At 37.3% G+C, this 15,063-nt stretch overlaps 1 protein-coding gene across 1 annotated transcript in view; it reads right to left on the bottom strand.

The window, feature by feature from the left end:
* The window catches only part of LOC125406231 (UDP-glucuronosyltransferase 2B17-like), a 245,283-nt gene that overhangs the window by 202,523 nt on the left and 27,697 nt on the right, over positions 1 to 15,063 (bottom strand). The gene's annotated exons all lie outside the window — the stretch shown is intronic.

Genomic DNA, 15,063 nt, shown 5'->3' with positions numbered 1-15,063 from the left:
TAAATATTCATATTTGCATGTCAATGTTTAATGACAAATGTTTTGTAATGAAGTAAATTCAGGAGTCAATGACCTGTTTGCATAACTGTCCTGTTTCTAAGATATTTGAATAGTAGCAAGAACATTGGTTAGTCAGAGGTCAGTCAGAAATTTTTCTCAACACAGAACCCAAGATATATTAATTGTACATCTTATAAGTATTTTATTGATATCATTTTAAAGAAATTTTCATAAGAATTCGATAAACATATTCACATATGTATAATTTTTTAAATAACTTCATAATGCACCTAACAAACTATGTTAACCAAAGCCCTTGGAGAAGATAGACAAGAGCCTGTTCCTACACATGTCCCTGGGGTAATAGAAGACTAGCAATTGAGTTGTTTGACTCTCAGTTGATAGACTAAACTGAGTGATATTATCTGCTAAAGCAGTCAGTTAATTAATCTTACCTGTCCAGTGGTTTTTCATAAGCCCAAGAAGTAGTTGAATAACTTGTTATCAGAATCTAGTCCATAAAGGCTCTAAAAAGTAGATGAGTATATGTACCTACATTCTTTCCTCTCAAGGAAACACTATGACTACCATTCCTGAGGTCATCAATTTCAGTAAGATGGCAAATGCAGAATCTTGAAACTGACATGTGACTTTAGTTTTTGGATGACCTAGGATCAGAAGAACAACAGAAAATATACTAATCAGAGTTCTTATATATAAGTAAAAATCTGCAATCAAGTAATCAAATGGTCAGGGTATTTTTAACATTGAAAATTATGTTGAATTATTTAAATTGTTTTAAAGACTTACAGAAAGAATCATCCAAGTTCAAAGTAGTGTAACTGAGAGAGCTGCTCTTTTTGTTTTCTTTTAAAGGTGATGCTAGGGTTACTAGAAAATTATTAGAGTGATGGAGGAGTGACAGATGTGGCACGTGGTGACACTGGAACCATAATAGGGGGTTTTCAATTGAACACACAGAGTACATTGTGGATGGAAGAAATTGAATGTTTAAGAATATCATGTATTTGTTTTAACTTATCAACTTAAAGAGTTCATATGTTAATGCCATCCATTTCTTTCTTGCTTCTTCTTTTTCATTACCCTCTTTCCAAAATAACAAATGGAACCAAAGTCACTGGAGGAATCAGTAGGGAAATACTGTCATAGAGGTTTGCTCATTAGTACATACATACTCACGCATACACATGTAACCAGGGGGTTGGAAGAGGTTTTGTCAAATGTAGCGATGATGTTAGCCTCAGGAATCATAGACTGTTATCAAAATATCCAGTTCCAGGAATTAAAAACCTCACTTTAATTTGTTGGACTGGTGGGTATGGGGTGCCTTTGACTCTTCCCTGAAATATAGATTCTAGTCATTGTCCTTGATTGCTTCTCAGAACTTGAAGTAAGATGTCTGAAGGCATTATACATTTCAGACTTAGGACCTAGAGAAATTGAGAAGTGATTGATCTGGAAACTTCCTCTCAGAGCATTTTCATAGTAGTGGAAGAGGCTCCATAAGATCTCTAAGGAGAAATGTAATCAATAGTCCTATTAGCTGTCAGACCTATGGCTTATAACATTGATATCAATAATAACAAAATTGTAACACTTTTATCTTATGTGTAATCAAGATAAATCTAACTCTAATTGGATTTGAGGCCAGTGGTTCTGTAAAGTGAGTCAGCTGCCTATGACTGGAGAAATCACAGACCTCAGAAGTAGAGCCTCCCACTGCTGTTTTCCAAACAAGTATATTATCCTTATAATCACAGGTAACTGAAGCTCTCACAACTCATCAAAAATCTTTTAATGCAGCAAGAGGAGAATATTGCAGAGATCTTCAGCTGGTCAAAAAGAAAGAGAATAATTGATCATTGGATTTCCAAGGCAAGTAAGTACACTTAGAGTAGCACAACTTCTAAATCAAAGGCAATGGGAACATTTTGGAAAAGATATCAGAAGAGCATAAGAGCCAGGGAACCAGGATGCCTGATGGAAAATGGTAACATACATACATACATACACACACACACACACACACACACACACACACACACACACACACATTTGTATTATAGACATATTGCATCCATGAAACCTCACCAGTGTGACTGCCTAAATAAGACCTGTGTGATGATTGCCCCATTTGACCTCCCAACATAGAAAGGGAAAATTTCACAAAGTCCTGTTCCAATAGGGAAAACTGTGGGCAATCAATGGCCATCTAGATTGGGAGTGCCAGGTTTCTCCAGTATGACCTCCCTGATCTATTATCCAATACTCCATTGTCAGCCCTAAACATGTGTATATAACAAGCATCTAAAACAGGACTCAGTGGGATGGAGATATGGTAGAGGACAAAGCAGGAGTTGAAGGAAAGAGAAATGAGCCTGAAAATAATGAAAATATAGTACCTGCGTATGGTTTCCTCAAAAATGAAGTATTTAACAAAGGAAAATGATACATAATACATGTAGTAAGTCTGACACAAGTCTTTTTAGGGCATTCAGAACAACCAGGCAACCAGAGTGCTTTGCCAGGACAACTATGGCAACCAGAGTAATGTATTGATCCAGGAATACCATGGCAATCAGAGTGCTGTGTTGTAGACAGGATTGGTGGCACACAACTTTATGGCCTGCAGTCAGGAGGCAGAGACAGGCAGATCTCTGTAAGTTTGGGGCCAGCCTGGTCTACAAGAGCAACATCCAGGACTATCTCCAAAGCTACAGAGAAACCTGGTAGTGAAAAAACAACAGTGTGCTCTATTGTTGTATGATAAACAGTGTCAACTTTTGTGATGGACAATATGTCATTGATCATTAATGTTTCTTAGTGGTTTTTGAAATATTCCTGATTTAGAAAAGGGAACAGGTATAAAATTGAATCTATAAAAGCCAAGGAAAGAACACAATGCTCCCTATAATAGGCAGATACTTTTACAATGCCCAATTTGGTCCTGGAATACAAAAATACAATACTAGCTCACATTTCATTCTCTTTCAAGCAAAAAAAAAATTAAAAATTGGTTTTATTTTTGACTTTTCTAAAACAAATCAGATTGCTTCCTATCGCTCTTTATCTTGTTACTCAGGATTCAGTTTCCCAGAGTCTTTCCCAGAAGGTCCTTCTGGGGAACACACTGGAAAATCCTGGTATTGGGACCTAACATATCTGCTTTCATATCTTTAAATTTCCAAAACACGTTTTAGAAGTTAGACAATAATTTATATCAGATTTCAAAACTTAAAATATAGTATTAAAGGAATTAGACAATGAATAGCTAAATACCATTTGAATCACCGGTGTGCAAAGCAGGTAAAAAGACATTAAACAATAAAAGCTATCAAAATATAAGGCAGAGTATGGCAACACCGTCTATGTTTTTCTTTACATTTAATCAGGTCAAATGTCATCATGAATTTTTAATGTTCAGTATGTGCACACATGAGAGAGTTAATGAAACATGAATATATTTTTAAAAGTTTATATGTTCATACATCTCCTGCAAGCAAGAATGATTAAACTTTATGTATATTTACTACAATTCTTCTAATTTTCCATTAATAATTACTTGTCAGTTTAAAAAATGCAGAGATTTTACTTATATTCATTTGTACTATTATTTTATCAGGGTTTGACACTTGTTTTTTGTTACTCTTTACTTATTTCTAGCAAATATTCCATATTAACAATTTTTCTTCATTTACAAGTTCTTTGGAAAAGGTGCCACCATGAATAATCAGAGAATGAAGTTTCTTTCTATCCTATCCTGGCCATAACCTCACAGAGTATATGTGTTTATGTGGTCCACTAACTACCAGTGACTTAGTTGAAGGCATAAAATTTCCCATACTTGCTTATGCCCTTCTGCATTTTGAGGAGATTTTGCCTCCAGCACAAAAAATAACCACAAAGAGCTACTGACATAATATTTTTAACATATAAAAAATAAGTCTAATATTACTAATTGTTGGTTTAGGCACAGGTTTTACTTAGGAATTACAGGAAGTGCAGAGCACTTCATCACACAAGTCATATCACTGTCGCTGAGACTGGATAATCCTTTCATGTGGGAAGGAACCTGCTGTGTTGCTCCTAAGTGCCAGTAGCTGTAGAAAGCTTTCAAAATCCCAGTGGTGCTGCATCTGACCCATATGATAGATGGCAAAACACTTCAGGGTTAATGCACTTTGTGAAATGCCAGTGAGTTCCACAGCCAGACCACACAAATGCTACTCATTTTAGAAATCCCAAACTACCCTTGTATAAATGCGAGCTTCACCTACAAGTTCAATATCTGTTTGCCACAATAAATTTAAACTTTTCTTCAGAATCTCAGGGAAAACCAGCATGAGTTATTACAGGGAGACTTCATGGGATAGGACACTAAAATCTAGTTCCTACGTACTCCAAATTAGAGTTCAGATGTGGTAAGTTATCTTCCTATACCCTATGAAGAGAGTCAGCTGGACCTTTCCTGGTATCAGTCCTATTTCTACTGCATTGTCTCTTAGTTCCCACTTCTTCCTAAATGTACCACACTTTACTCTTCTGAGTTAGAGACAAAGTGCCATAGACCATGTTTGACTGTGTGTAGTTCGCCAGAAAGACAGGGAATATTTCAATTTCTCTTTTACATTGTCCTGTTTTAGGTTTGACAGATTATAGAATGGCCGATTCTTTCTGTTTTTTTTTTTCCCCAATGAACAGGGTACAAGGGGACTAAGATGGTGAGCTGTTTTTTTCCCATTCTTTGAGTAGTCTTCTGAGAGGTAACTGAGCAATCCTTGTTCAGCATTCTCATAGAGAGGGGAGGGAAACCTGGGAAGTCTCTATGCTACTGTAGCTCTGGAAACAATTAATGCTATACTACAGATATTATTCTGAATCTGCTAAAAAAGATTTTAAATAAACTTTCATTTTCCTGGAATGTTTAGATTCAAAAAGGGCTCTAGGAAAAGTTTTAAGAGACCACTGAGAATTTAGTTATCCTTGGTAATTTTGCTTCCAGTAACATCAGACTAGAGAAGTTTAGATTGCACTCATTCACCATGCTTCCCTGTGAACACGTTTATGTCACTGTTATTTTCATCAAAAACACATTCGGTAGAATCTGCTATCTTTATCTTTGTTTCTAACCTGACTAAGGGCAACCATAATACTTGATTTTCATAAAGGGTCCTTCCAGACTTTAGTAAACTAAGTAGAAATTTGCCTTCCATGGAGACCTCATTTTACCTTTTTGGAATCTGTGCAAGGGCTGATGCTATAGTCTTGGCCCTTTCTTGTGTTGTGTTATTGATCATTGACCCCAGAGAAAACACCACAACACCTTATTCCCCTGAGATCTGTGCAAACTCTTCCATTTCCTGTGGATACAGAAATTGTTTTATTATTGGAGATCAATAGCAGAAAAATGTTGTTCAAATCACTACTAATCTACGAGAAAAATGAAACTTTATTGGAGAGATAATCACCAGTGATTAAGAACACAGATGATAATCATTGCTGTCATAATCACCCTGTACTTATGGGTATCAGCACTGTGCATATTCATATCTTTGAACAACAAATATTCCAAGTATTATCTTCTGAAAAATTTTAAATTTCATTATGTTCTACCTCAGACTCCTGGTAAGACTCAGCAATCCTATAAACTTTCAGTAATATCTACCATATTACATTCATGAAGGAAACTTCCTGGGCTCAACATGGTGACTCCATATTATATAACCTGTAGAAAATGACAATTCTCACATATTCAGAACTGGTTATGCCTTGCTAAGTCTAGTAGTGTTAGAAAGTTGAATAGTAGCTTACAATAGAAGTACACAAGCCTTCAGCCTAGGACAGAAATATTCACCAATATCAATACTTAATACAGATGAAGATGCTTGCTCAGACACTTCTAAAACACTCTTAGAATGATGGTCATACAATTACCTAAATACAGTAAAAGACATTATTGAGAAGTCTCTGTTTTTTAAAAATAAGATTCACTCATTACTTATTTGTGTCATTGTTAGGTTACTGCCCGATAAAAAAAGAAGTAATAATAGGAATGCTTTTTGTTGGGACATATTTTGAGCTTTTTGGTGTCCATCATATCTTTGAATCCATGAGAATATTCATGTTGGTGAGAGCCTTAAGAGGTATTCCTTTTATATTGTGGAACTAAAAGGTGAATATTCTTTGGAAATGCCTCTACAAGTAAATACTTCTTCTTCTAAGTAGACTTTTTGTAGGCTGTTAGGTTATGATAATGAGAATAGTAGCCAATACAGGAAATTAATGATGATATGTGGTCTTTTTAATTTGATAGCCTCTCTTTAAAGTGCATAAATCTTTGTCTTATGGTCTTTTTCAAAGAAATATGAAAAAATCTGGACATATGATAATGCAAGACTCTATAATTCTGTAAACAAATTCTGTGGGATATTTAGATATGAGTCCAGAATACTAGAAATGAAAAAACAAAGTGTGAACAATGTAGGCTGGGTTCATGGAGTTTTGGAAGATGATGAAGATTCATCAGGGTTGTGCTAGTGGCCTATATGTTCTATTCTTATGAAGAATCTGATTGTGTTTTATCTATGTTCTGAGAACTTGAGTGACACTAAATTCAAAAGCAATGGAATACGTTGTTTGGTAGAAGAAATTTAGAGAATGTTTCACATCTGACCTACTTTTAAAAGCAAATATTGAATCTGAACTCTGAAATCTTATTTGTTTGATGACACCAATGTCAGTGAACACAAAGCATGTGACAGTTCCTGTAATAAGGAGGAGGAGGCCGAGAGACACTCCTGCCATACTTATTTTGTAGGGGTAATTGTTTATCCGTTGTCTTTAGAGGATATTTGTTGCCCAGACAATAAACGTTAAGTGTTTTTCATAGTGTACAATTTGTGACAACCCAAATAATCTTCATTCGAATGGTTCTACAGTAGTCAGAGATTCAAGTCAAGTGCGCTTTAATATTTGGCACTAAAAGAAGAATAGGAATAGAATTTTATTTAAAAGCTACTGTGATGTTTTTCAGGCATATGTGACACATTCAATGAGAAGTCATTCACTGTTGGTGCTATGGTTGTCTCACCAGTGTATCTCTCCAAACTCTAGGAAAGAACTGTAAGAAAATATAGACAATGAAATAGAAATCAAGATTAAATGGAGAAAAGAATGAAGAAAGGAAGGAAGGAGTGAAGATGGGAGGGTGGAAGGAAGGAAGGAACCAAGTCTCTTTAATATGCAATTTTAGCTAGTTATACAGATAACTAAAAGATGGTCTGTTTGCCGTACTCTTCTGAAGAGTACATGGCAGCCTAATTTAAAAACATGTATCCACACACTATATAATATGAGAGGAGGTAAGTGAGGAAGGAAAATGAATTACATATGAAGAGATATTCATAACTTGAGTTGCTGCCAAAGAAAACACAATGTGCTGTGAGACCAAAAACAATGGAAATGAACTCAAACTGCAACAGACGTTAAAATTCAGAAGCCCTGAACCAAAACTTCTGCTATTTGCTGTGTGGAATCTGTGGGGGTCACATAGAACACTTCAAAACTCACAACATTTTGATTTCATCTATCGTCTTTCTTCTGACTGTCAAACCTCCAAGGTACTTCAAAAAAAAGTGAGAGTGCCCATTTTATTGAAATTTTTAAAGATTGTACATAGTGAGAGATTGAATGTTTAGGTTTCTTAGAACTTGTTGAGGATTGTTTTGTGAGCCTACTTTATGACTGATAAATTCTGGAGAATGTGTCGTGTTCAGATGGTAGAATATATATCCCACATCTATTGTGTAAAATCTGTTATCAACATTGGGTAAGTCACTTGGGTTATGATAATAGGTTAATCCCATATAGTGTTTGTTGACTTTTTTGTTGATATGATAAACTCAATATTTTATTTTAAATTTATTACAATATTTATAAAAATCATTTCAATTTTAATTTCTTAAAGGCCTGTTTCTCCCTTAGAGCCATAAATTGTCTTATTGTTTCAGAAATTCTGTATCTGCATATTGCTATTTGTTCACAGAGTAAGTCAACTGTATTGATTTTAGAAATAGGAAGTCATGCTGGCTAGTTTTATTTACTAAGTTTAGTTGATTGAGAAATATATAGGGCAATATGGTATAATTCTTCATTTATGTATGTACAATAGTCCTGTTGACTGCATGTTGCAGGACTCTCAGCTTCTTCTCTAGCATGTCTATCTGCACGCTACCTTGTCCTACCATGATGATGATGAACTGAACCACTGAACTGTAAATGAGTGTCTTTCTTTCTAAGAGTTACCAAGGTCATCTTGTCTCCTCACAGCAATAGAAACAGCAATAGGTTAATACCATTTATGAACCCATTTTTGGGAGTTATTAGTTTATCACATTGAATATTATACTGGGAAAATTCACTCAACTGTATATTCTCACTTGAGTTCCTGTTTCATATCACCATCTTGGGACTCTACCTAGGAGGCTTCCTGTGAAGTAGCTGGCTAACTGTATCAGCAGCTTAGTTTATTCATTCTTACAAGCCAGGGGGCTCTGCTACCTCCAGATTTCCATAGGAAGTAAAATTTTGTATCCCAGTTTTTTCAAACTGTAGAGATCCTTCAGGAAAAAATGAGTATGCCTTTTATTCCAATGTTGCCCAGATATCAATTTTAAGTTTTGGCTTACTTATATGCAGACTAATGAAGAAATACTATAGCCCAACAACAAGAAAATTGTCAGGAATCATGGCATGAGGATCTTTTCATAGAGAGGTCCAAAGAAGCTGAAAAGTAGTCCCATCCACTGATTACTTATCTTAGGGAGCTGTCACAACTGCTAGCCTGATTGTTTTGACCAATGTTGAAACTCTTACATTCCTATGAAGAACTCAGCTAGCCTTCCTTATTTGGACAGAAAAAGAGGGTGAATAGTTCATACTCAGAAACACTACCTAATAACATGAGAAACAAAATAATCGTGTTCATAATTTTACATTCCCAGGGAGCAGAAGGACTACTCACTGATGAGAATGTATCCACCTTCAAATAACTGTTACAGACCTTGGATTCTGACTGGAAGCACTTCACTCTTGTGCAGTAAACCATCACCCTATCTTGCTAACTGACAATATACAAGACAAGGCCCTTCAAATATTATCAGTACAAAGCCACAACCAATACTTATTCGGCCAGAATAATGTTAATCTTTAAGATGTGGGGGCTGAGATATACAGGTCCATTGCCCACATTGTCTGGCAGTCAGAAAATCTGAGAGACTAAATGGCAAAATCTGTACCTCCAGAAACAGGGTGTGGTGGTCTGCGCTCTTTTAAGTTGGGTAAACTCACTGCCATCATGAGGTAGAATGCTAATATGATTCTGCTCCTTCCATTTTAACTATGAGGTCACATGAGGAAGAGGTTTTTTCTGCCTACTTGACTAAGTGGACTTGAGTAAAATATGACTTGAGTCACCCAGCAACTTAGGCAATAGATTGTTAATGAAGCAATAGTTACCTGCTCCCCCATTTTACCTTCATATAAAAGCTGTTTGAAAAATAGGTGATTTCTGGATTGAATATTCCCTGAAATTCCCTCCTGGTACTGTCATGTGATTTTTGTCTTCATTTCTCCCATGTCTCTACTCTGGAAAGAAGTGGTTTTTATTAGACTGCTCCACAACATTAAACCAAGCTAACAGAGTGTAACTTGCATTAGAATGTGTATTTATATTCATTCAACAGATTTTATGTGTGAAATTGGAGAGAAAATGCTTTCAAATTTTTCTTTGGCAGTCTTTTTTTTTGACAAATTGCTCCTTGTTTTGAGTTATGTAGACAAAGTGAATTTATGATAATAGACATATGTGACTTAACAAAAGAAAATAGACTTTCAAGGATGGGCCTCTATCAGACTTATCTTCCTGCTATTTTTCTCTGGCCATTGGCCCTCCAAACCTTCCACCTGTCATTAGGTATTAATGACGATAATTGTGATGCCTTCTAGTGGCAATTTACTCTGAGGTAAAATCGTAGTATAGGAGGGTCTTCTTTCTATGTGTTACTGTCATTGGTCAAATAAAGAAACTGCCTAGGCATTTTGATTGGACAGAACTTAGATACGATAGGAAGACAGGACTGGATGCTGGGAGAAACTAGGCAGAGATAGTGAGCTGCCATGAAGTGGCCAGAGTTAGACAAGCTGAATCTTTCCCGGTAAGCCACAACCGACCTCGTGGTGCTACACAGACTACTAGATATGAGTTAAAGCAAGATGTGAGAATTAGGCAAGAAGAGGCAAGATAGCCGGCCTGCAGCAGCTAAGACCGCAGGCAGGGACTCTTCTGATCAGCGAGGGGCTCTGATCCTGTGCAGGGGTAAGTGTGTGGGCCGGTGAGGGAACACACAATATTCCTGCCATCCTTATCTCCCTGGCTACTCCAAAGGGGCAGCTTCCCCCAGCTCATCCCTCTCTCCTGCTACGCCAACCCAGCTTTTGGCCTCGAACCCCTCCCCTCCCCTCTCCCTTCTTCGGGGCTTAAATTCCTCCATCTCAGCCCGGGCGGGCACCGCAGGCCAGGGCAGGCAGTGAGAGCAAAGGGGCGGGAGACCCTTTGTTCTGATAGCCAGCCTGCAGCAGCTAAGACCTCAGGCAGGGACTCTTCTGACCAGCGAGGGGCTCTGATCCTGTGCAGGGGTAAGTGTGTGGGCCGGTGAGGGGACACACAATATTCCTGCCATCCTTATCTCCCTGGCTACTCCAAAGGGGCAGCTTCCCCCAGCTAATCCCTCTCTCCTGCTACGCCAACCCAGCTTTTGGCCTCGAACCCCTCCCCTCCCCTCTCCCTTCTTCGGGGCTTAAATTCCTCCATCTCAGCCAGGGTGGGCACCACGGGTCTGGATAGGTGGTGAGTGCAAAGGGAAGGAAGTCCCTTTGTTCTAATAGCCTGCCTGCAGCTAGCTAAGACTGCAGGCAAAGTGATTCCTGGATAGCAAGGGACACTAATCCAGTAGAAGAAGACCCAGCGGAGGGAAGAGCCATTGGAGAGCATCTGAAGGAAGAGATGGGCAGGCGCCAAGGCAAGAATTCCTCCAACAATCTGAAAAACAACATGAAATCACCAGATCCCAGCGATCTTACGACAGAAGGACTCGAACGCCCTATTCCGGAAGAAGTGGAAAACAGTGTCATTATGAAAGCAATAGAGTCTCTTAAACAGGGTATGAATAACTCACTTAAAGAAATAGAAGAGAAATATAACAAAAAAATGGAAGAAATGAGTAAAGAAATGGAAGAAAAATATAACAAAAAGTTTGAAGAAATGAGTAAATTCGTAAATGATACCCTGGGAAACCAAGAAAAAGCAATCAAACAGGTAATGGAATCAGTGCAAGAACTGAAAACTGAAATGGAGGCAGTGAAGAAAACACAAACCGAGGGCCAGCTGGATATGGAAAATCTAGGTAAACGAACGGAGAATACAGAATCAAGCTTAACCAATAGAATACAAGAGATAGAAGAACGAATCTCAGATTATGAGACACCATAGAGAAAATAAACGCCCTGACCAAAGAAAACAGCAAATCCAACAAATTCTCATCACAAAACATTCAGGAAATATGGGACATAATAAAAAAACCAAATCTAAGAATAATAGGAGTAGAAGAAGGAGAAGAATTGCAGATCAAAGGTCCAGAAGATATATTCAACAAAATTATAGAAGAAAACTTTCCCAACCTAAAGAGAGATATTCCTATGAAGGTGCAAGAAGCATACAGAACACCGAATAGACTGGATCAGAAAAAAACGTCCCCTCGCCATATAATAATCAAAACACAAAGCAGTCAGATTAAAGAAAGGATATTAAGAGCTGCAAAGGAAAAAGGTCAAGTAACCTATAAAGGTAAACCTATCAGACTTACACCAGACTTCTCTATAGAAACCATGAAAGCCAGAAGGTCCTGGATAGAGGTACTGCAGAAATTAAGGGACCATGGGTGCAAGCCCAGACTACTTTACCCAGCCAAGCTTTCGTTCACTATCAACGGAGAAAACAAAATATTCCAGGATAAAAACAAATTTAAACAATATGTAACTACTAATCCAGCCTTACAGAGAATACTAGAAGGAAAATTACATCCCAAGGAATCCAACACTACCAACACTGACTACAATAATTCAGACATCTAGCGACCCTTCACTAGCACAATTCAAAGAAGGAAAACACATACACTCTATTACCACCAAAAAAAATGACTGGAGTCAACAACCAATGGTCATTAATATCTCTTAATATCAATGGACTCAATTCACCTATAAAGAGGCACAGACTTAGAGATTGGATACGAAAACAGGATCCAACATTCTGCTGTTTACAAGAAACACACCTCAACCACAAAGACAGACACCTACTCAGAGTAAAGGGTTGGGAAAAGGTCTTCCAAGCAAATGGACCTAAGAAACAAGCGGGTGTGGCCATTCTAATATCTAATAAAATCGACTTCAAACTAAAATCAATCAGAAGAGATGGAGATGGACATTTCATACTCATAACAGGAACAACTAATCAGGAAGAAGTCTCAATCCTGAATATCTATGCCCCTAATGTAAAGGCACCCACATATGTAAAATAAACTCTTCTAGAACTCAAGGCAGTCATCAAACCACACACGCTAATAGTAGGAGACTTCAACACTCCTCTCTCACCAATGGACAGGTCAATCAGACAGAAACCAAACAGAGAATTAAGAGATTTATTGGAGGTATTGAATCAAATAGACTTAACAGACATCTATAGAACACTCCACCCAAATAGGAAAGAATATACCTTCTTCTCTGCAGTTCATGGAACCTTCTCGAAGATTGACCACATACTCGGCAACAAAGCAAACTCCCACAGATACAAAAAAATATTAGTAACCACCTGTGTCTTGTCAGATCACCATGGATTAAAATTAGAATTCAACAACAATGCTACCCCCAGGAAGTCAACAAACTCATGGAAGTTGAACAGTCAACTACTAAATCACCCCTGGGTCAAGGACGAAATTAAGAATGAAATTAAAGTCTTCCTTGAATTTAATGAAAACAAAGACACAACATACTCAAACCTATGGGACACTATGAAAGCAGTGCTAAGAGGAAAGTTCATAGCAATAGGTGCCCAAATAAAGAAAACGGAGAAAGCACACATTGGAGACCTAACAGCACACTTGAAAGCTCTAGAAAAAAAAGAAGCTGATTCACCCAGGAGGAGTAGAAGACTGGAAATAATCAAAATGAGGGCTGAAATCAACAAAATAGAAACAGAGAAAACAATCCAAAGAATCAATGAATCAAAAAGCTGGTTCTTGGAGAAAATCAACAAGATTGACAAACCCCTATCCAAACTAATCAAACGGCAGAGAGAGCACATGCAAATTAATAGGATCAGAAATGAAAAGGGGGATATAACCACAGACTCAGAGGAAATTCAGAGAATCATTAGATCTTACTACGAAAGTTTATATGCCACAAAGTTGGAAAATGTAAAAGAAATGGACATTTTTTTAGATAAGTACCATATACCAAAGTTGACCCAAGAAAAGGTGAATAATCTAAATAGACCTGTTAGTCGTGAAGAACTAGAAGCTGTTATCAGAAATCTCCCTACCAAAAAAAGTCCAGGACCAGATGGTTTCAATGCAGAATTCTACCAGAATTTCCAGGAAGAGCTAATTCCTATACTCCTTAATGTATTCCATAATATAGAAACACAAGAGTCATTGCCAAACTCCTTTTATGAAGCTACAGTTACCTTAATACCAAAACCACACAAAGACACAACCAAGAAAGAGAATTACAGGCCAATCTCACTCATGAACATCGACGCGAAAATTCTCAATAAAATCCTGGCAAACCGAATCCAAGAACACATTAGAAAAATTATCCATTATGATCAAGTAGGCTTCATCCCAGAGATGCAGGGCTGGTTCAATATACGCAAATCTATCAATGTAATCCATCATATAAATAAACTGAAAGAAAAAAATCATATGATCATTTCATTGGATGCTGAAAAAGCATTTGACAAAATTCAACACCCATTTATGATAAAGGTGTTGGAGAGACTGGGGATTCAAGGATCATACCTAAATATAATAAAAGCAATATACAGCAAGTCGACAGCTAACATCAAATTGAATGGAGAGAAACTCAAAGCCTTTCCACTAAAATCAGGAAGGCGACAAGGCTGTCCACTCTCTCCATACCTCTTCAATATAGTGCTTGAAGTTCTAGCAATAGCAATAAGACAACATAAGGAGATCAAGGGGATTCGAATTGGAAAGGATGAAGTTAAACTTTCGTTATTTGCTGACGATATGATAGTGTACATAAGTGACCCCAAAAACTCTACCAAAGAACTCCTACAGCTGATAAACACCTTTAGTAACGTGGCAGAATACACGATCAACTCCAAAAAATCAGTGGCCCTCCTATACACGAAGGATAAAGAAGCTGAGAGGGAAATCAGAGAAACATCACCTTTCACGATAGCCACAAATAGCATAAAATATCTTGGGGTTACTCTAACCAAGGAAGTGAAAGACCTATTTGACAAGAACTTTAAGTCTTTGAAGAAAGAAATTGAGGAGGATACCAGAAAATGGAAAGATCTCCCTTGTTCTTGGATTGGGAGGATCAACATAGTAAAAATGGCAATTCTACCAAAAGCAATCTATAGATTCAATGCAATCCCCATCAAAATCCCATCAAACTTCTTCACAGACCTTGAGAAAACAATAATCAAGTTTATTTGGAAAAACAAAAAACCCAGGATAGCCAAAACAATCTTATACAATAAAGGAACTTCAGGAGGCATTACCATCCCTGACTTCAAACTCTATTACAGAGCTACAGTATTGAAAACAGCTTGGTATTGGCATAAGAACAGAGAAATCGACCTATGGAATAGAATAGAAGACCCGGAGATTAACCCACAAACCTATGAGCACCTAATTTTTGACAAGGGAGCTAAAGGTATACAATGGAAGAAGGAAAGCA

Source organism: Myodes glareolus, chromosome 8 (assembly GCF_982192425.1).
Source record: "Myodes glareolus chromosome 8, mMyoGla1.1, whole genome shotgun sequence".
In the NCBI taxonomy this organism is placed as follows: Eukaryota; Metazoa; Chordata; class Mammalia; order Rodentia; family Cricetidae; genus Myodes; species Myodes glareolus.
The sequence above is the reverse complement of the archived record's forward strand: the minus strand, read 5'-3'. Positions and strand labels throughout refer to the sequence as shown.